Below are 21,578 nucleotides of genomic sequence, written 5' to 3'. Positions count from 1 at the left end.
TTTGTTAATTTTTGCTTTTGTTGTATGTGCCTTTGTGTGTCACATCCAAAAAGTCATTGCCAGGAACAGGGTCATGGAGCCCTTTCCTCATATTCCCCCCAACCCTTAGGAATTTTGTGGTTTCAGATGATAGATTTAGGTTTTAATCTGATTTTGGTTGGTTTTGTGTATCCAATTTCATTCTTTTGCATGTGGATATCAAATTTTCCCAACAATCTATTGAAGAGATTATCCTTTCCTCTCATTGTATTGTATTTTTGAGACCCTTGTAGAAGATTAGTTGTCCATAGATATGCGGGTTTCTAGCCAGGTCTTTTATTTTGTCCCATTGGCTTATGTGCCTGTTTTTATGAAATATACTTTTTTATTAGTTTCTAACATAATTTGAAATCTGGAAGTATGGTGCTTCCAACTTTGTTCTTGCTCAAGATCCTTTTACATATTCAGTGCTTTTTGTGACTCCATATACATTTTAGGATTATTTTTTCTATTTATGTGAAAAATGCCTTTGGAATTTTATAGGAAATTCATTGAATCTGTAGATTGCTTTGAGTAATATGGGAATTTTTGCAATATTAATTATTCAGTTTATGAGCATGAAATATCTTTCCATTTATTTTTGTCTTCTTAAATTTTTTCATCAAGGTTTTATAGTTTTTAATGTATAGATCTTTCATCTCCTTTGCTACATTTTAATCTTTTTGAAGCTATTATAGATGCAGTTGGCTAAAAGTGACCTCCAAAAGGACTTATGCCAAACCTCACCTCCCAAGACTGTTTCTGCCAGTGACCCTGTCCCTGCAGCAGGCCACTGCTGACCCACTCCTCTGCAGGAGACCCTCAAACACTCGCAGGCAGGTCTGACTCTGTCTCTTACAGGGTCACTGCTCCTTTCTGCTGGGTCCTTGTACACACACAGTTTTGTTTGTGCCCTCCAAGAATCTCTGTTTCCTCTAGTCCTTTGGAAGTTCTGTAATCAAATCCCACTGTCCTTCAAAGTCAGATTCCCTGGGGACTCCCAGTGCTTTTGTGGGATCAGATGATCAGGTTATTGTGGGGCCTAGAACTTTTGCAACAGTGCGAGAATTCACTCTCATTCAAATTTTGTCTCTGTCTCATTCACATCCCTTTTCTGTTCTAGGATCAAATCTAGGATTGTCATGGGCTTGGTCTTCTTCTTTTAATCAAAAATGGCCGTGTCTCTTCCTCTCTATGCGATAGACAAGACCACTTGGTGTACACTTGTGCTGAGTCATGCCAAGAAAACTTCTTAGTGATGTGGACTTGGTGTCAGACACAGCCATGGAAAAAGTGGAGATTCTGGGAAAGCAAATGAGAGGCAAGGTAAAAAAGAGAAGCCAAAATCTCATCAGACTGAAGAGGCAGCAGAAGAAAAGGAAGAAATGATTTCCCCCAAAGTTAAAAAGGTTAAAAAGAAAGCAGGGCCTTCTGAGGTTGCAATGAATTCTCCTAAACCCATAAAAGGCCAAAAAGAAAGAAGGGCCATCTCAAGATGACATTATTTCTCCTAAAAACAAAAGTTAAAAAAAATCGAAGAAGCCCTGTGAAAAGACAATTGTTTCTCCTAAAACCAAAAAAGTTATAAAAAATGAAGAGCCTTCTGAGGAAAAGTTGGTGCACCTAAGCCCAAAAAGATGAAGAAAGAAAAAGAAATAAATGAAGAAACTGGAGAGAAAAGCCACAGCTTCAAGAAGAGGTTTCCTGTTTTTGGATCTGACTCCAAATCCAAGGAAGCTACCAGTGAAGAAAACAGTGAGTTAGAGCAGGAAATGACTGTGGAGCAAAAAAAAAAAGGAGCTTTCTCTAATTTTCCCATATCTGAAGAAACTATTAAACTTCTCAAAGCCCAGGGAGTGACCTTCCTGTTTCCCATACAAGCAAAGACGTTTCACCAGGTCTATAGTGGAAAGGATTTGATTTCACAGGCATGGGCAGGAACCAGAAAGACATTCTCCTTTGCTTTCCCTTTGGTTGAGAAACTTCAGGGAGATCTGCAAGACTGGAAGAGAGGCGGTACCCCTCAGGTACTGGTTCTTGAACCCACAGGGAGTTGGCAAGTCAAGTAAGCAGGGACTTTAGCGACATCACAAAAAAGCTGACAACAGCTTGTTTTTATGGTGGAACATCCTATAGAGGGCAAATTGAATGCATGAGGAATGGGACTGATATCCTGATTGGGACATCAGGTCGTATCAAAGATCACCTGCCTGTGTCTTTTTCAATTTTGATTTCCTCAGGGTGTATCGGAGAAGGCAATGGCAACCCACTCCAGTGTTCTTGCCTGGAGAATCCCAGGGTCGGGGGAGCCTGGTGGGCTGCCATCTGTGGGGTTGCACAGAGTCGGACGCCACTGAAGCAACTTGGCAGCAGCAGGGTGTGGACCTAAGAGTGGGATTGCTGGGTCATATGGTGGTTTTGTTCCTAGCTTTTTTTTTTTTTTTTTTTAGGAATCTCCATACTGTCTTCCATAGTGGTGATATCAATTTATATTTCCACCAACAGTGCAAGAGGGTTCTCTTTCCTCTACACTCTCTCCAGCATTTATTGTTTGTAGACTTTTTGATGATAGTCATTCTGGCCAGTGTGAGGTGATATCTCATTGTAGTTTTAATTTTCATTTTTCTAATAATGAGCACTGTTGAGCATCTTTTCAAGTGTTCGTTAGCCATTTGTATGTCTTCTTTGGAGAAATGTCTGTTTGGGTCTTTTCCCCACTTTTTGATTGAGTTGTTTGTTTTTCTAGTATTGAATTGTATGAACTGCTTGTATGTTTTGGAAATTAATCCTTTGTAAGTTTTTTTTCATTTGCTATTATTTTCTCCCATTCTGAGGGTTGTCTTTTCACCTGGTTTATAGTTTCCTTTGCTGTGCAAAAGCGTTTAAGCTTAAGTAGGTCCCAGTTGTTTAATTTTTTTACTTCCATTATACTAGCAGGTGGGTCATAGAGGATCTCGCTTTATGCCATTGAGTGTTCTGCCTATGTTTTCCTCTAAGAGTTTTACAGTTTCTGGTCTTATTCAGCACTATGTACAACAGCTAGACCATAGAAGCAACCTAGATGTCCACTGACAGATGAATGGATACTGAAGTTTTACATACACACAATGAAATATTACTTAGCATTAAAAAGGAACACATTTGAGTCAGTTCTAATGATGTGGATAAATCTAGAGTCTGTTATACAGAATGAAGTAAGTCAGAAAGAGAAAGATAAATACCATATACTAATGCACATATATGGAATCTAGAAAGATGGTATTGATGAATGTATTTGCAGGGCACCAATGGAGAAACAGACAGAGAGAACAGACATATGGACATGGGGAGAGGGGTGGAGAGGGTGAGATGTATGGAGAGAGTATCACAGAAACTGACATTACCATATGTAAAATAGATAGCCAATGGGGATTTGCTATATGTCTCAGGAAACTCAAACAGGGGCTCTGCATCAACCTAGAGGGGTGGGATGGGGAGGGAGATAGAAGGGAGTTTCAAGAGGGAGGGACATATGTATACTTACGGCTGATTCATGTTGATGTTTGAAAGAAAGCAACAAAATCCTTTAAAGCAAGTATCCTTCAATTAAAAAATAAATTAACTTAAGAAAAAGACCACCTGCAGAATGGCAAGCTAGATCTCACCAAACTTAAGCATGTTGTCCTGGATTGGTTGACCAAATGTTGGACAAGGGCTTTGATGATCAAGTGGAAGAGATTTTATCCATGGCATGCAAGAATGATTCAGAAGACAACCTAAAACATTACTTTTTTTCTGCAACTTGCTCCCATTGGTTGTGTAATGTTGCTAAGAAATACATGAAATCTACATATGAACAAATGGACCTGATTGGTAAATAGACGCAGAAAATGGCAATAACTGTAGAGCATGTGGCTATCAAGTGCCACTGGACTCGGAAGGCAGCAGTTATTGGAGATAGTGGTTTTCAAGGGCCCACTATCGTATTTTGTGAAATGAAGAAAGAAACCCAGGAGTTGTCGCAGAATGTGGCCGTAAGGTACGATGCCCAGTCATTGCACAGAGACAATCCATAGAAGCAAAGGCAAATCACCAGGAAAGGTTTTAGAAATGGTGATTTTGGAGTTTGGGTTCCAACCAATGTTGCTGCACGTGGTTTAGACATCCCTGAGGTTCACCTGGTTGTTCAAAGTTTTCTGCCAAAGGATGTGGAGTCCCTACGTTCATCGTTCTGGGTGAACAGGTAGAGTTGGAATGACCGGGATTTGCATCTGCTTTTCCCAGCACAAAGAAGAATACCAGTTAGCCCAAGTGGAGCAAAAAGTGGGAATTACATTTAAGCGAATAGGTGTTCATTCTGAAACAGAGATAATAAAAGCTTCTAGCGAAGATGCCATCAGGCTCTTGGACTCCGTGCCTCCCGCTGCTATTGGTCACTTCGAGCAGTCAGCCGAGAACCTGACTGGGGAGCAGGGAACCTTGGAAGCTCCTGCAACAGCCCTGACCCACTTCTCCGGTGCCACGTCGGTAGACCAGCGCTCTGTGAACAACTCAAATGCAGGCTTTGTGACCATGATCGGCAGTGCGCGATTGCAATGCCAAACATTAGTTCTGCTTGGAAAGAACTTGAAGAGCTCCTGGGTGAGGATACTGATTCCAAAGTGAAGGGAATGGTCCTTCTCAAAGGAAAGCAGGGTGTTTGCTTTGACATCCCTACTGCAGCAGTAACAAAGTACAGGAAGAGTGGCGTGATTCACGGCGCTGGCAGTTTTCTGTGGCTACGGAGCAGTCAGAGCAAGAAGGACCAGGGGAAGGATAGCGCAACTTCCAAGGGCAACTGAGGTGTCAGGCGACAGCGGGAAAGAAGTAGAATCTTCAGAGGACAGCGATCAGGAGGCGACAACAAAAGACTGAGTTAGGCGCTCAGTCGTGTCCGACTCTTTATGACCCCGTGGACTAGCCCACCAGGCTCCTCTGTCCATGGAATTCTCCAGACAAGAATACCGCAGTGGGTTGCCGTTTCCTTCTCCAGGGGACCATCCTGACCCAGGGATTGAACCTGGGTTCCCGTATTGCAAGTAGATGCTTTACTGTCTGAGCTACTAGGGAAGCCTAATAGGGAAGCAACAAAAGTTACAGATTCCAAAACAAAGGCCAGAGGCAGAGTTTTAATAAAGCATTCGGACAGTAATTTAAAGTAGAGGATTTATTTGGCAAAAACAGAGCTATGTTCAGCAACATGGAACTGAACATTATTTTTTATGCAAAGTTAAAAGCACATTGTATTTCCATCCTGACCGGTTTCCCAGTCCCCATTTCTTCAAGAGAGGTAAACTTCATCTAAAATATTTCATCTGATTTATGATTGTCATTTATAACTTTATTGCTACTTCTGTCTTGGGTATTCCTTTAGAAAAGGTGTATGGATTAATTACATATTCTAATGTATTGTCTATAGATTCTACAATAGAGTCAAGCAAGTATCTCTGATACTGTTTAAATTGACCTGTCTTTATACTTAGAAATGTCTCTTAATAGTAGGCTTCCCTGGAGGCTCAGATGGTAAAGAATCCGCCTGCAATGCCAGAGACTTGTGTTCAATTCCCTGGGTGGGGAATATCCTCTGGAGAAGGAAATGGCAACCGACTCCAGTATTCTTGCCTGGAGAATTCCATGGACAAAGAAGCCTTGTGGGCTACAGTCCATGGAGTTGCAAAGAGTCAGACAGGACTGGGCAACTATCACTCACACTCACTCTTAATAGTGTCTTTCCTAAATATCATGGGGAATGCAACAGTTTTTAAAGAAACACTTTGAGCACCCAAGGCTTTGTTCTCTAATTGGTACTCCTCAGTCATTTGACTGCCAATTACTCCTATGGTCCTATGATGGATCTTCTAAAAATTAACAGTGAGCAATATTTTGAAGCAAAGTTTCACACTTAACTGTGATGGAACACAGCTTATACCAGCATATGTTCTAGATTTGGAGCAAGAAGAGATAAGAAAGCCTTCCTCAGCGATCAATGCAAAGAAATAGAGGAAAGCAACAGAATGGGAAAGACTAGAGATCTCTTCAAGAAAATTAGAGATACCAAGGGAACATTTCATGCAAAGATGGGCTCGATAAAGGACAGAAATGGTATGGACCTAACAGAAGAAGAAGATATTAAGAAGAGGTGGCAAGAATACACAGAAGAACTATACAAAAAAGATATTCACGACCAAGATAATCATGATGGTGTGATCACTCACCTAGAGCCAGGCATCCTGGAATGTGAAGTCAAGTGGGCCTTAGAAAGCATCACTATGAAAAAAGCTAGTGGAAGTGATGGAATTCCAATTGAGCTATTTCAAATCCTGGAAGATGATGCTGTGAAAGTGCAGCACTCAATATGTCAGCAAATTTGGAAAACTCAGCGGTGGCCACAGGACTACAAAAGGTCAGTTTTCATTCCAATCCCAAAGAAAGGCAATGCCAAAGAATGCTCAAACTACTGCACAACTGCACTCATCTCACATGCTAGTGAAGTAATGCTCAAAATTCTCCAAGCCAGGCTTCAGCAATACATGAACCGTGAACTTCCAGATGTTTAAGCAGGTTTTATAAAAGGCAGAGGAACCAGAGATCAAATTGCTAACATCCGCTGGATCATGGAAAAAGCAAGAGAGTTCCAGAAAAACATCTATTTCTGCTTTATTGACTATGCCAAAGCCTTTGACTGGGTGGATCACAATAAACTGTGGAAAATTCTGAAAGAGATGGGAATGCCAGACCACCTGACCTGCCTCTTGAGAAACCTATCTGCAGGTCAGGAAGCAACAGTTAGAACTGGACATGGAACAACAGACTGGTTCCAAATAGGAAAAGGAATACATCAAGGCTGTATATTATTACCCTGCTTATTTAACCTATATGCAGAGTACATCATGAGAAACAGGCTGGAAGAAGCACAAGCTGGAATTAAGATTGTCGGGAGAAATATCAATAATCTCAGATATGCAGATGACACCAATATGACACTTATATGCAGATATGGCAGAAAGTGAAGAGGAACTAAAAAGCCTCTTGATGAAAGTGAAAGAGGAAAGTGAAAAAGCTGGCTTAAAGCTCAACATTCAGAAGACTAAGATCATGGCATCTGGTCCCATCACTTCATAGGAAATAGGTAGGGAAAGAGTGGAAACAGTGTCTGACTTTATTTTTTTGGGCTCCAAAATCACTGCAGATGGTGACTGCAGCCATGAAATTAAAAGACGCTTATGCCTTGAAAGGAAAGTTATGGCCAACTTAGATAGCATATTCAAAAGCAGAGATATTACTTGGCCAAAAAAGGTCCATCTAGTCAAGGCTATGGTTTTCCCAGTGGTCATATATGGATGTGAGAATTGGACTGTGAAGAAAGCTGAGCACCGAAGAATTGATGCTTTTGAACTGTGGTGTTGGAGAAGACTCTTGAGAGTCCCTTGGACTGCAAGGAGATCCAACCAGTCCATTCTGAAGGAGATCAGCCCTGGGATTTCTTTGGAAGGAATGATGCTACAGCTGAAACTCCAGTACTTTGGCCACCTCATGCGAAGAGTTGACTCATTGGAAAAGACTCTGATGCTGGGAGGGATTAGGGGCAAGAGGAGAAGGGGACAACAGAGGATGAGATGGCTGGATGGCATCACTGACTCGATGGACGTGAGTTTGAGTGAACTCCAGGAGTTGGTGATAGACAGGGTGGCCTGACCTGCTGCAATTCATTGGGTTGCAAAGAGTCGGACACGACTGTTTGACTGAACTGAACTGATATATTTGATAGGAGATAGTATTTAGTTTAGTCATTGTTATGTGTATTTTGATACATTTTTAGCTTCTCAATATAAGGTGATTCATGCTTCAGTTAATTCTTCACAGATTTTTAAAATGTATGTATATGTAATTATAAGTATTTTATTAGAAATTATTTTACATGGCCCTCTAACTTTCTTCCTAAGTAAGGAAGCTGAATAAATGGTTCTTGATTATAATGTACTCCATCTCCTATTGGAAGATTAACATGATTTACCAAGAAGGGAGTAGGGGTATAGCACTGGATTGCTGAAGAGTCAGAAAATCACCGAAAATATTTTCTACATGCAAGAAGGAGACATTCATATGTATTGAGAGCAAAGAGAAGGGCAAGTGAAGGTGCATGATGAAACTTTTTTAATAATGAAAACGTAATTGTTCATTAATGTTTCTAGAGTTCAACTTCTAATGGGCAAGCTAGGGATTTTAGGTACAATGATCCAATTTAGTTTCTCAAAGCTTAGCTCCTATACTACAGTATAGGATCTCTTTCTGTTAGACTGCTACTCCTACTGCTAGCTGAAAGGTTGCAGCTACCTGGAGACTTCTTTTTAAGAACAAACTATATGGTTATTTTTAGGTTGTTGCTTTGAGGGAACGGAAGAACCTAATATAGCCCCAGGATGGGTATTACTCTGAGGTCTCAAGTGATATTTCTCTGGGAAACTGCACATGATACAGGGAACTTGAGAGTAGCATTTTCTTAATGCCTTAATTCCTTTAAGTTCTGTACTGGGAACCTTGAGAAATAAACTATGATAGGGGGAATTCAAACCCATGGCCTGTCTTATTTTTATTTAATTATTTTGAACAACTGAAATCTTTCTAGACACTGGTTTCTCTGACTGGGTCTTTATAGACTGCTTCTTACTCAGTCACCTTTACAGTTGGCTCAAAAGTTAACTCCTGATTCTTGAGGCAGAATTCTTTCTCTGTTTAGACTTCAGTTCTGTCCTTGAATCCTGACTGCATGTCTCTTTGTTCTCACATTCTCTTTGCTTTTATTCTTTCATCCACTTATCAGTGTTATTGCTTGAACTCCTCATGGTTTCCCATCAAACCAGAGGGAGTTAGGTAATTGATGACCAACAACTCTTGCCTTGTGGATCACATTTTACTAAATTCTGATTTTGCTGAGATACTAAGCTTACTTAAATAGCAACTGAAGCATTTAAGTTTGCATAGAAATGGGTTGGTTTATCAAATAGATTGAACGGACAGTGTACCTGGCCCTTAGGAAGAAAGAATCAGAAAGTAAAGAAGATTAATGGGAATTTCACTTTACATGGCTTAGGACAACATGACCATCTCAATAAATGAAGCCAAAGTTTCTCCTGGATCCCAGAATTCAAGCCATATTTATAAATGTATAATTCAACTACTGTATGGTTTAAATAGGCTTGTTGGGCTAGCCTGGGAAATAATATCATTTTTACTATTTTCTACAGAGAAATTATTTTCCAGTTTATGTATGAGACAACTCAATGAACTTTTAAAATATAATCAATTTTTATGTTGGAACTATCTGGGCAGCAGTTTCCTTACAGCTGTACATAAAATACTTTTACTATAAAATTGAGTTAATATATAAAAATACAGCTTTATGCCATAATAGTTGCTAGTACTTACCAAGAAAATGGCTGTGAATTCTTGGGAAAAATTAATGCCTGTCTTCTGTCTTATTAGATGTAATTAACAATCAATAAAAAATACATGTGAGATGTTTTCTGAAACTTCAAAGATAATGAAATTGTTCTTATTGCTCAAAGCTGGGCATACCAACTGTGGCTATTTGTTCAAATAAAAGCAAAAATAAAGCAAATAGAAGAGTTCTATATTGTCAAGATGTTTTATTCTGCCTCAGGACAAACAACTAACAGGGAGGGAGCACAGCCCAATGCACTAACAGAAAATTGGGTTAAAGATTTACTGAGCATGGCCCTGCCCACCAGAGCAAGACTCAGTTTTCCTCCAAAGCCAGTCCCTCCCTTCAGAAAAATAGAACAATCCTCTTATCCTCATTCATCAGAGAGCAGACAGAAGAAGCAAGAACTACAGTCCCATAGCCTCCAGGATGAAAATCACAATCGCTGAAAGCTAACCAAAATGATCACATGGGTCACAGCCTGTGTAGCTAAAAAATGCTATGAGCCATGCCATGCAGGGCCACCCGAGATGGAAAGGTCGTGGTGGAGAGTTCTGACAAAATATGGTCCACTGAGAAGGGAGTGGCAAACCACTTTAGTATTCTTGTCTCAAGAAACCCCACACTATGAAAAGGCAAAAAAGAAGACACTGGAAGATGAGCCCCCCGGGTCGGTAGATGTCCAGTAAGGTACTGGGGAAGAGCCGAGAAATAACTCTAGAAAGAATGAGGAGGCTGGGCCAAGACGGACATGAAACCAGTCATAGGTGTGTCTGTTGGCAAGAGTGAAGTCTGATGCTCTAAATAACAATATTGCATTGGAACCTGGAATGTTAGATCCGTGAATCAAGATAAATTGGACATGGTCAAGCAGGAGATGGCAAGGTTGAGCATCAACAGTGAAGGGATCAGGGAGCTAAAATGGACAGGAATGGACAAATTTAACTCAGATGACCATTAGATCTACTACTGTGGGTAAGAATCCCTTGAAATGGAGTAGCCCTCAGAGTCAACAAAAGAGTCTGAAATGCAGTACTTGGATGCAACCTCAAAAATGACAGAATGAACTCAGTTTGTTTCCAAGGTGAACCATGCAATATCACAGTAATCCAAGTCTATGCCCTGACCAGTAATGCTGAAGAAGCTGAAGTTGAACAGTTCTACGAAGACCTACAAGACCTTCTAGAACTAACAACCAAAAAAGATGTCCTTTTCGTTATAGGGGACTGGAATGTGAAAGTAGGAAGTCAAGAATTACCTGAAATAACTGGCAAATTTGGCCTTGGAGTACAGAATGAAGCAGGGCAAAAGCTAGTAGAGTTTGGTCAAAAAAACAATTTCATCATAGCAAACACCCTCTTCCAACAACACAAGAGAAGACTCTACACATGGACATCACCAGATGATCAATTATGATGTCAGATCAATTATATTATTTGTAGCCAAAGATGGAAAAACTCTATACAGTCGGGAAAAACAAGACCAGGAGCTGACTGTGACTCGGATCACGAGCTCCTTACCGCAAAATCCAGGCTTAAGTTGAAGAAAGTAGGGAAAACAACTGGTCTACTCATGTATGACCTAAATCATATCCCTTCTGATTATACAGTGGAGGTGACAAAGGGATTCAAGGGATTAGACCTGGTTGAATATCAAGAGAATTACAGACAGAGGTTCAAAATGTTGTACAGGAGGTGGTAACAAAAACCATCACAAAGGAAAGAAAATTCAAGAAGGCAAAGTGTTCATATGAAGAGGATCTACAAATAGCTGAGAAAAGAAGAGAAGCAAAAGGTAAAGGGGAAAGGGAAAGATATATCCTACTGAGTGGAGATTTCCTGAGAATAACAAGTACAGATAAGAAGGCCTTCTTAAGTGAACAATGCAAAGAAATAGAGGAAAATAATAGAATGAGAAAAACTGGAGATCTTGTCAAGAAAATTGGAGATATCATGGGAATATTTCATACAAAGATGGGCACAATAAAGGCCAAAACGATAAGGATCTGACAGAAACAGAAGAGATTAAGAAGAGGTGGCAAGAATACACAGAGAACTATATAAAAAAGGTTTTAATGGCCCAGATATCCATGATGGGTAGTCACTCACTGAGATCTAGATATCCTGGAGTGTGAAGCCAAGTAGGCCTTAGGAAGCATTACTATGAACAAAGCTAGTAGACATGATGGAATTACAACTGAGCTATTTAAAATCTAAAAGATGATGCTGTCAAAGTGCTGTACTAAATAATTTAAATAAGCAAGGAAAGGTTTATTCAAAACACTTGCATAAGAGAAGACAGGCTGAATTTAACTTTGTTGAAACAGAAGCTCAGAGAGTTTTTAAACACTAGTGTGAGCTACTAGACTGGTACTGGATGAAAATTTGGAGAAAAGTTGTCAGTTAGATTAGGCCATATGTGTTTGCTAACTTGCTGATCACAATTAGTCTCATACACTTTCACAGAGACTGGGCAATAGGGGGACTATCTTTCTTGATTATAATAATTCAATAGAATGATCTCCATTTCCTTGAAAAAGACATTCCTGGGTTGTCAAATTGGCAAGAGTCTGGAAGATGATTAACATATCAAAGGGTAGAAAAATACAATTGCAAGTTTTCTAAAAATAAATGTTCTAAGAAAATAGAAATCAGGGGTCTGCAACCAAAAAGGAAAAAACACATTACAGAAACTCAATAAAGATTTTTAAAAAGTAGAAAGTTATGTCCCAAATGAAGGGAGAAGATACAACCCCAGGAAAACAACTAAATTAAGTGGAGATAGGCAGAATTCCAGAAAACGAATTCATAAAAATGATAGTGAAGAATCCAGTGGAAAACAGTAGAGATGATGCAAAATATGTTTGTCAAAGACCTAAACAAAGACCTAGTGTGACAAGAACTAAAGAACAAACATACAAAGATGAATAATACACTGCTGCTGGTGCTGCTAAGTCACTTCAGTGGTGTCCGACTCTGTGCGACCCCAGAGACGGCAGCCCACCAGGGCTGTCCCTGGGATTCTCCAGGTAAGAACACTGGAGTGGGTTGCCATTTCCTTCTCCAATGCATGAAAGTGAAAAGTGAAAGTGAAGTCGCTCAGTCATGTCCGACTCCTAGTGACCCCATGGACTGCAGCCCACCAGGCTCCTCTGTCCATGGTATTTTCCAGGCAAGAGTACTGGAGTGGGGTGCCATTGCCTTCTCCGGAATAATACACTAGAAGGAATCAATAGCAGAATAATTGAGGCAGAAGAATGGGTAAATGACCTGGAGGACAGGCATGGTGGAAATTCACTACCTCAGAATAGAATACAGAAAAAAGAATGGAAAGAAATTAAGACAGCCTAAGAGACCTCTTGGACAGCGTTAAATGCACCAACATTCACATTATAGGGGTCCCAGAAGGAGAAGAGAGACAGAAAGGACCTGAGAAAATATTTGAAGAGGTAGTAGTTGAAAACTTTGCAAACATGGGAAAGGAAATAGTCAACCAAGTCCAGGAAGCACAGAGAGTCCCAGGCAGGATAAACCCAAGGAGGAACACATCAAGACACACATAAACTGACAAAGATTAAAGACAAAGACAAAATATTAAAAGCAACAAGGGGAAAATGACAAACCACACACAAGGGAACTCCAATCAGGTTATCAGCGGATTTCTCAACAGACAGTCTACTAGCCAGAATGGAATGGCGTGATATATTTAAAGTGATGAAACAGAAGGACCCACAACCAAGAATACTCTACCCAGCAAGACTCTCATTCAGATTTGATGGAGAAATCAAAAGCATTCCAGACAAGCAAAAGTTAGGAGAATTCAGCATCACCAAATCAGCTATACAACAAATGCTAAAGAACTTCTCTAGGCAAGAAACACAAGAGAAGGAAAAGACCAACAGAAAATAAAACCAAAACAATTAAGAAAATGGTAAAAGGATCATGTTGTTGCTGTTCAGTCATTCAGTCATGTCCAACTCTTTGTGACCCAATGGACTGCAGCATACCAGGCCTCCCTGTCCATCACCAACTCCCAGAGCTTGCTGAAACTCATGTCCATTGAGTCAGTGATGCCATCCAACCATCTCATCCTCTGTCATCTGCTTCTCCTCCTGTCTTCAATCTTTCCCGGTATCAGGGTCTTTTCCAATAAGTCAGGTCTTCACATCAGGTGGCCAAAGTATTGGAGCTTCAGTCTCAGCATCAGTTCCTCCAATGAATATTCAGGATTGATTTCCTATATCCATAATTACTTTAAATGTAAATGGATTAAATACACCAATGAAAAAACATAGACTGGCTAGGCAAATGAAAACGTGTGCATTTGCACTTCAACTTACCACATCATTCTGTTTGAGCTCCCAAATTGCATGTAATTATTTTATATTGTTAGGTTATTCATGTTTCCATTATGGCTTGCAATTGTAATTAATTTTTATTTTTTATCTTGCTATTCATTGTGAAAACTGATAAACATCTTTTATTATTGTGATTATGTAGCTATTACTCACTTAAAACCATGGTATCATGATTGGTCAACAGAAAAAATAATAAAACTCTATATCACCAGGACTACAATTTAATAGAAAAACCTGTAATCACTTTTTAAAATTCAGATGCATAGTAGAGTTATATTGAAATTGTTTGAAAATTACAAATGCCCAAGTATTGCCATTTTTTTCTCCAGAGTTCCAGATGTTTTTAAAGAGCAGTCATGTTTTACTGGACTATATGATGATCTTTTACTTATATCTAATTTGTTTCACTTTTTCTATTTCATATTCAGTGCTCCCATTTCATTTAGTTTATGTTTTCCAGTATCTCCACCTCCTCTTCTTTTTTATGCTCTTTCTCAAGCTTTTATCAAGCATAGTAGAAAAGCTTTCGTATCAGATCAGATCAGTCGCTCAGTCATGTCCGACTCTTTGCGACCCCATGAATCGCAGCACGCCAGGCCTCCCTGTCCATCACCAACTCCTGGGGTTAACCCAGGCTCACATCCATCGAGTCAGCGATGCCATCCAGCCATCTCATCCTCTGTCGTCCCCTTCTCCTCCTTCCCCCAATCCCTCCCAGCATCAGAGTCTTTTCCAATGAGTCAACTCTTCGCATGAGGTGGCCAAAGTACTGGAGTTTCAGCTTTAGCATCATTCCTTCCAAAGAAATCCCAGGGCTGATTTCTTTCAGAATGGACTGGTTGGATCTCCTTGCAGTCCAAGGGACTCTCAAGAGTCTTCTCCAACACCACAGTTCAAAAGCAATATATATTTTAGAAAACTTATGAATTTTTGCCTAAATAAAAAAAAATGACATGCTGATTCCACTTGCTTGATGTAATATGAATAAAGTGCTCTATTTCCAATTAAAAAAGTAGAGATGCATCAAGTAACAAGCTTTTACTGTATAGCACAGGGAACTATAGTCAATATCCTGTAATAACTTATAAAGGAAAATAATTTCAGTAATAATATATGTGTATATGTATAACTGAATCACCTTGCTGTGCACCTGAAACATTACTAGTCAACTATACTTCAACACTATATATATATAAAGAAAAATATAAAGTTTAGTCAAATGACTCTGAAAAAGAATGGACATACGTCTTATTATGTATAACTGAATCCTTTGCTGTGCACCTGAAATTAACACATTGTAAATCCACTACACTCAAATATAAAAGAAACAAATTAAATTTAAAAATACTATTTAACCCCCCAAAAAATGGTAGTCAAAGTGAGGGGAACATTAGACCTTATTGCTTATAATGGACTGAATTCTCTAAAGCATTTTTTTTCTCCAAAGTTAGTCGAACGTCAGCCTTTCTTAGGGGAGGGTGCTGGAAGGACATTGCAGGAAGAAGAGCGTCTCCTTGTATCAGAACACCCTGTCTTCTAATTTTCCAGCCCACAACGGTACTCCTACACCACAGCACACTGAAACCCCTGTCATCAGCTGCTGCTCAGCCATCCTGCCTGCTGTGTGAAGGGTTGCAGCCTATTTGCATCAAGCCTGCAGACCAGCTCTGGACTGGCAAAGAGCTCTGCCATCAATTTGCTGTTGTTCTTCAGTTACCAAGTCATGTCCAGCTCTTTGCGACCCTGTGGACTGCAGCGCTCCAGCCTCCTCTGTCCTCTACTATCTCACGAGGTTTGCTCAAGGTCATGGCCATTGACTCAATGATGCTATCTAACCATCTCATCCTCTGTCGTCCCCTTCTCCTTTCGCTTTCAATCTTTCCCAGCATCAGGGTCTTTTCCAATGTGTCAGCTCTTCACACCAGATGGCAAAAGTATAGGACCATCAGCTTCAGTATCAATCCTTCCAATGAATATTCAGGGTTCATTTCCTTTAGGATTGACTGGTTTGATCTCCTTGGAGTCCAAGGGATTCTCAAGAGTCTTCTCTAGCACCACAATTTGAAAGTATCAATTCTTCAGTGCTCAGCCTTCTTTATGGTCCAGTTTTCACATCCATACATGACTTCTGGAAAGCTGTACCTTTGACTATACAGACCTTTATCAGTAAAGGGATATCTCTGCTTTTTAATCTGCTGTCTGGGTTTGTCACAGGTTTCCTTCCAAGGAGCAAGTGTCTTTTAATTTCATGGCTGCAGTCACAGTCCTCAGTGATTTTGGAGTCCAAGAAAATAAAATCTGTAACTGCTTCCATTTTTTCCCATTCTATTTACATGAAGTGATGGGACCAGATGCCATGATCTTGTTTTTTTTTTTAATGTTCAGTTTCATACTGGATTTTCACTCTTGTTTTTCACCTTCATCATTCTTGAGTTCTTTACATTCTCTTAATAACTGCATTATCATTCTTGATCATAATGGGAGACTACTGGACAGGAAGTAGACCCATGCTAGAACATCAAAAGTGCTCCTACAACAAATTCATATCCTAATTTTAACTAATTTTCCTCATATATCTTCAATATAAAACTACTCTGTATTAATTGTCACTCCTTAGTAATGAGCAGATGTAGCTTATGATGAAAATAAATAAATAAAAATACCTATTTATTTTAGGTGGAAATAGTAAAGCCCAATTACAGGTGAATAATGCCCTCTTGGTAGAAAAATTTTCAAGAAAAAGTGACCTTTCAAGTGGTAGAAAAGGACCTTTCTGGAGAAAATTTTCCCAGTACTTTTAGAAGGCTCATTTAGAAAATGCCACCTAACCACTGAGTAAAGGCATGTTCTGTACAAAATGATTTTATATTTAGTTTGAACTTTATACAAGCAATTTGGCTGCTCCTGATATAGCATGCGGTGACAAGAAAAGAGAGATTAACACCATTCTTTCTAAGCACTGAAGTAAAAACTGGCTAAATATGCCGAATCCAAGTGTCAATTTACTTTCTCAAGTAGTGACATGATAAGATTTGTGATAGTCTTTATTTCTGTCACAAAATGATTAAAATGTGTTTTTACTGAAAAATCTTAAACATACTGCAGCACAAGTTATAACATATATCAATAAAGGATCAAATAAAATATATTACTTTATATATTCTGCATTTTTCTTGGTTTTCAATAAATATTCTTAACAAAATCTAATTAGTGGATTGACTGAGCCTCAGAGTTCCTGTATAATTGCATTGGTAACTGTAATTATGAATATGTCCCCAACCCCCAACATGTATGTTGAAATCCTAATTTCCAAGATGAAGTTCTCAAAAGATGGAGCTTTCAGGAGATGACTAGGTGTCACTCATAAAGATGGAGCTCTCATGAATGGGATTAGTATTGTAAAAATTGGTAAGCACAAACCTCACCTAAGTAGAGCTGGGAGACCAGAGAGGGGAGCTCTCATGCCCTGCAGGGACAGCAGAACGAGACCGAAAAAAAAGACTCCTTGTCTTTCCTGATAAGGACTCAACCAATGATAAGCCACGGACTGTTTTCTACAGGTCTTCCAACTTCCTTTTCCTCTCTCTTTGGTCAAACTTTTACTAGAAAAACATAAGATACATATTTAACGAAATCATAACAGCTATAGATGTGTACAAGTCACAAATTTAATGAATTTTCACAAAGTGAACGTGTCTCTATAGCCTACATTCAGATTAAGAGTAGGTACGTTTATATGCGTAACTGAAGCACTTTGCTATACACCTGAAACCAACAGCATTGTTAACCAACTGTACTCCAGTATAAAATAAACTTAAAAAAAGAGTCACAAAATAAACATGTTTGCATTTCAAAATAAAGAAACAGACCTTTAACAGAATCTTGGTATTGATCTCATGTTCCTTTTAAGTCACTAATCTCTTTCCCAAGGTTATTGTGATAATGACTTCTAATAACATTACAGTAATTTTGCATGTAAATGAACTTGATATAAAAGGAATTGTATAGTAAATACATTATTGTATATACCTTCTTTTGCTCAAGAGTATGTTTATGAGATTCATCTATTATTTTTATTCTTATTATCTCTTAGCAACTAAAATGTCCATCAACAGATGAATTGATAAAGAAGATGTGGTGTGTATGTGTGTGTATATATATATATATATATATATATATACAGAGAGAGAGATAGAGAGAGAGAGAGAATGGAATACTACTGAGCCATAACAAAGGATGAAACTTTGCCATTTGCAGCAACAGGACATTATGCTAAGTGAATAAGTCAGACAGATAAAAACAAATGCTATATGATGCAGCTAACAGGTGAAATCTAAAAAATATAACAGACTGGTGAATAAACCAAAAGCAGGCTCACAGATATAGAGAATAAATTAGTGGCTACCCGTGGGGAGAGGAGAGGGAGCAGAAACACAGGGGCAGGAGGAAAAATGTTACAATGGGAATATATGGAAATATGTGTATGAAATGTTTTAAAATTATAAAGAGTTGTAAAAATCTTTAATACAATAAAAATAAGTAAAATAATTAGATTTTAAAAATTCATATTATCTTTTAATATCATTAACTTCATGGTAATTGTGTCTTATCTCTTTTAGAACTCAAAAGTAAGAGCATCTTTCTGTGAATTGTGTAAAGCATAAGCTTAAAAATAGTAAGTAAAATCTTGCAATGTCAGATTATACTGAAAATAAAATCATACAGCTAGTACTAACCAGTTAATTAATATTTATTACAAACTCAGTTTCCTTATCATTTCTGTATTCTGGACAAATTAAACTATTTTGTATACATATTGATTTCCTCTAAGTTTTGTAGGAATTCTTGTATGAGATTGTTGTTCAGTCACTCAGTTGTCTCTGACTCTGCACCGCCATGGACTGCAGCATGCCAGGCTTCCCTGTCCTTCACCAACTCTCGGGGCTTGCTCAAACTCATGTCCATTGAGTTGGTGATGCCATCCAGCCATCTCATCCTCTCTTGTTCCCTTCTCCTGACTTCAGTCTTTGCCAGCATCAGGGTCTTTACTAAAGGGTTGGCTATTTGCATCAGGTGGCCAAAGGATTGGAGCTTCAGCTTCACATCAGTCCTTCCAATGAATATTCGGGACTGATTTCTTTAGGATGGACTAGTTTGGTCTTCTTGCAGTCCAAGGTACTCTCAAGAGTCTTCTCCAACACCACAGTTCAAAACCATCAATTCTTCAGCACTCAGCTTTCTATATAGTCCAACTCTCACATTCATATGTGACTACTGAAAAAACCATAGCTTTGACTATATGGACCTTTGCCAGCAAAGTGATGTCTCCCGTTTTTTAATGCTCTGTCTGTGTTTATCATAGCTTTTCTCCCAAGGAGCAAGGCTCTTTTAATTTTACGGCTGCAGTCACATGTCTTACACTGATTTTGGAGAATAAAGTCTGTCAGTGTTTCCATTTTTTCCCCATCTGTTTGTCATGAAATGATGGGACCAGATGCCATGATCTTCATTTTTTGAATGTTGAGTTTTAAGCCAGTTTTTTCACCCTCGTCAAGAGGTTCTTTAGTTCCTCTTTACTTTCTGCCATTAGTGTGGCATTATCTGCATATCTGAAGTTACTGATATTCACCCAGCAGTCTTGATTCCAGCTTGAGCTTCATCCAGCCCAGCAGTTCACATGATGAACTCTGCATATAAGTTAAGTAAACAGGGTGACAATATATAGCCTTGATGTACTCCTTTCTCAGTTTTGAAGAAGTCCATTGTTCCATGTTCAGCTCTAACTGTTGCTTCATGACCTGTATACAGGTTTCTCAGGAGGCAGGTAAGGTCTGGTACTCCCATCTTTTGAAGAATTTTCCACAGTTTGTTGTGATCTGCACAATCAAAGATTTAGCATAGTCAATGAAGCAGAAGTAAATGTTTTTCTGGAATTCTCTTGCTTTTTCTATGATGCAAAGGATATTGGCAATTTGATCTCTGGTTCCTCTGTCTTTTCTAAATCCTGCTTGGACATTTGAAAGTTCTCAGTTCACATACTGCTGAAACCTAGCTTGAAGGATTTTGAGCATGATCTTGCTATCATGTGAAATGAGTGCAGTTATGTGGTAGTTTGGACATTCTTTGGCATTGCCCTTCTTTGAGACTGGAATGATAACTGACCTTTCCAAGTCCTGTGGCCACTGCTGAGTTTTCCAAATTTTCTGGCATATTGAATGCAACATTAACAGCATCATCATTTAAGATTTGAAATAGCTTAGTTGGAATCCCATCACTTCCACTAACTTTGTAGGAAAGCTTCCTAAGGCCCACTTGACTTTGCACTCCAGGATGTCTGGCTCTAGGTGAGTGATCATCTTGATTATCCAGGTCATTAAGACCTTCTTTTGTAAAGTTCTTCCGTGTATTCTTGCCACCTCTTCTTAATATCTTCTGTTTCTGTTAGGTCCATGGTGTTTCTGTTCTTTGTCATGCCCATCTTAGCATGATATATTCCCTTGTATCTCTAATTTTCTTGATAAGATCTCCGTTTTTACCCCATCCTATTGTTTTCCTGTATTTCTTTGCATTATTCACTTAAGAAGGCTTTCTTACCTCTCCTTGCTATTGTTTGTAACTCTGCATTCAGATGGGTTTATCTTTCCTTTTCTCCTTTGCCTTTCACTTTTCTCTTTTCTCAGCTATTTGTAAGGCCTCCTCAGACAACCATTTTGACTTTTGGAATTTCTTTTTCTTGGGGATGGTTTTGATCACGATGAAGGTGATATTTGTTTTTCTCTTTCAAATCCAAGTCTTTTATGTCTCCTGTATTGGCAGGCAGGTTCTTTACCACTAGCGCCACCTGGGAAACCCACTCTGAATAACAGGCTCTGCAAATGTTGTCTGCTGCTGCTGCTAAGTCACTTCAGTCGTGTCCGACTCTGTGCGACCCCATAGACGGCAGCCCACCAGGCTCCCCTGTCCCTGGGATTCTCCAGGCAAGAACACTGGAGTGGGTTGCCATTTCCTTCTCCAATGCATGAAAGTGAAAAATGAAAGTGAAGTGGCCCAGTCATGTCCGACTGTCTACTAATACATATGTCTGGAATTTAGGAAATGGTACTGATAAACCGATTTGCAGGCGGGATCAGAGACACAGACATAGGGAGTGGACATGTATACAGAATGGGGAAGGTGAGTGGGACAAATTGAGCGGGTGGCATTGAAATAGACACACCATTGTTCTTGTTCTTGTTTAGTCACCAAGTTGTGTATGATTCTTTTGCAACCCCATGGACTGTAGCCCAGCAGGTCCCACTGTCCACTGGATTTCCCAGGCAAGAATACTGGGGTGGGTTGCCATTTTCTTCTCCAAGGGATCTTCCTGATCCAGGGATCAAACTCACATTTCTTGCATTGGCAGGTGGATTCTTTATCACCGAACCACCAGTGAAGTCCATTCAATTCAGTTCAGTTCTGTTCAGTCGCTCAGTCGTGTCCGACACTTTGCAACCCCATGAATCGCAGCACGCCAGGCCTCCCTGTCCATCACCAACTCCCGGAGTTCACTGAGACTCAGGTCCATTGAGTCAGTGATACCATCCAGCCATCTCATCCTCCGTCATTCCCTTCTCCTCCTGCCCCCAATCCCTCCCAGCATCAGAGTCTTTTCCAATGAGTCAACTCTTTGCATGAGGTGGCCAAAGTACTGGAGTTTCAGCTTTAGCATCATTCCTTCCAAAGAAATCCCAGGGCTGATCTCCT

The 21,578-nt window shown here is 39.4% G+C and overlaps 1 pseudogene; it reads left to right on the top strand.

The window, feature by feature from the left end:
- Positions 1-1,147: 1,147 nt before the first annotated feature.
- LOC147359000 (nucleolar RNA helicase 2-like) lies at positions 1,148-5,656 on the top strand (annotated as a pseudogene).
- Positions 5,657-21,578: the final 15,922 nt, after the last annotated feature.

Source organism: Bos grunniens, chromosome 14 (assembly GCF_055505025.1).
Source record: "Bos grunniens cultivar Pamir isolate PY7600 chromosome 14, Bosgru_T2T1.0, whole genome shotgun sequence".
Lineage (NCBI taxonomy): Eukaryota > Metazoa > Chordata > Mammalia > Artiodactyla > Bovidae > Bos > Bos grunniens.
This window is presented reverse-complemented; position numbering and strand designations above follow the sequence as displayed.